Source organism: Vombatus ursinus, unplaced genomic scaffold (assembly GCF_900497805.2).
Source record: "Vombatus ursinus unplaced genomic scaffold, bare-nosed wombat genome assembly UNPS02014773.1, whole genome shotgun sequence".
Lineage (NCBI taxonomy): Eukaryota > Metazoa > Chordata > Mammalia > Diprotodontia > Vombatidae > Vombatus > Vombatus ursinus.
The window spans coordinates 7,130,432-7,131,693 of record NW_020954551.1 but is presented as its reverse complement, the minus strand read 5'-3'; the positions used below and the strand labels follow the sequence as shown (position 1 = coordinate 7,131,693).

The window sequence follows — 1,262 nt, the reverse complement described above, 5'->3', positions numbered from 1 at the left end:
GGAGCCAATGGGTGGCTGGCAATCTTGGATGATGGTGGGGGGGGGGGGGTTAGTGCAGACAGACTTAAGCCTCTGCACCCCGAAGACCAAGAGGCCAGAGGCAAACTGCCTTCCCGGCCCCCCGGGAGAATGTACAAAGCAAAGACCCCAGTTCTTTCTCCACCACCTCCACCGCTCCGAGGGGCGCGGCTGGGGCCCTCTTGGTGGGCAGGGGGTAAACCGGAGAAGCGCCCCCCGGGCGGGGGATGGTACAGATGGCTCCAGGGGAGGTGGGAGGAGGAAGGGGAAGCGAGCAGAGTCGAGCCTGCGAAGCCCCAGTTGGGGGGCAAGAGAGGCGACAGGCCAGCCTTTCTGGGTTTTGGAGAGCCGCCACTGGGAGCGTTTCAAGTTCACGGCTGGGCTGCCCGGCGGCGGCGGCGGCTGAAAGGGCAGTGACTTCCGAGGCTCTGTTAGGTGGCAATAGCTGCTACCCCAGCCACACACGCCCACCCTCGGGTGTGTACCGCCTGGACCTTCCCCCCTTCTCTCCCCACCCCCGATCCCGAATTAAGATGAACCTCCGCCCCACCCCACCCCCAAGCCCAGCAGTCTCCCCGCCAGCTGCCCAAGGGAGGCGCGCGGTTAAAAGAGAAAAGGAGAACTTGGGAGACAAGTGGCCGCAGGCTAGGGCTGGGGGCGAGGGCAGCGGCGCTTCAAGCCCCGCTCCGGCTTCCACAGCGACCTTCGCAGCCTTCTGAAGCCCACCTAGTCCGATGGCTGCCTGTCCCCCTTTCGCCCCCCATTCCAGACCACCTCCATCTCCTGACTCTCTAAGTCTCCAGTGTCCGGGATTCGGCCGCCTCCTGTCTCCCCAGGCTGCCCTCGACTCTCCCGGCTAGGTCCGCGCCCCCCACCTCGGTCCCCAGCAAAAGCAAAGGTGCCCGAGCCAGCCTGCCTCCTCCCCAAGCTCCGGAGCTCTCGAAGTGGCCAGGTCTCCAGAAAGGCAGAGCCGAGACTGGGGCTCGCTCCCTTGCGCAAGGCATCCGGGCGCTGCCAGGGGCCGAAGGGGCTGGAGCAGCCAGCGGGCCCCGGGCCCCGGCCCCCAGCCCCCCTGCCCAGCCCTCCGAACCCCAGCTTTCCCTAAGAGCCCGTCCGCCCAGGTGGCGGCGGCAGCGCCAGCAGCCCGGCGGCGAGAGAGAGGGAGCTAATGGTCAGCGAACCCGGCCCCCTTCCCCTAGTCTCTGCCAGCCCTGCCAGGCACCGGCACCCCGATCCCCCCCTCA

General features: G+C 67.7%; 1 protein-coding gene across 2 annotated transcripts in view; it reads right to left on the bottom strand.

The window, feature by feature from the left end:
- Nucleotides 1-1,262, bottom strand: part of PTPRG (protein tyrosine phosphatase, receptor type G) — a 790,321-nt gene that overhangs the window by 788,583 nt on the left and 476 nt on the right. The gene's annotated exons all lie outside the window — the stretch shown is intronic.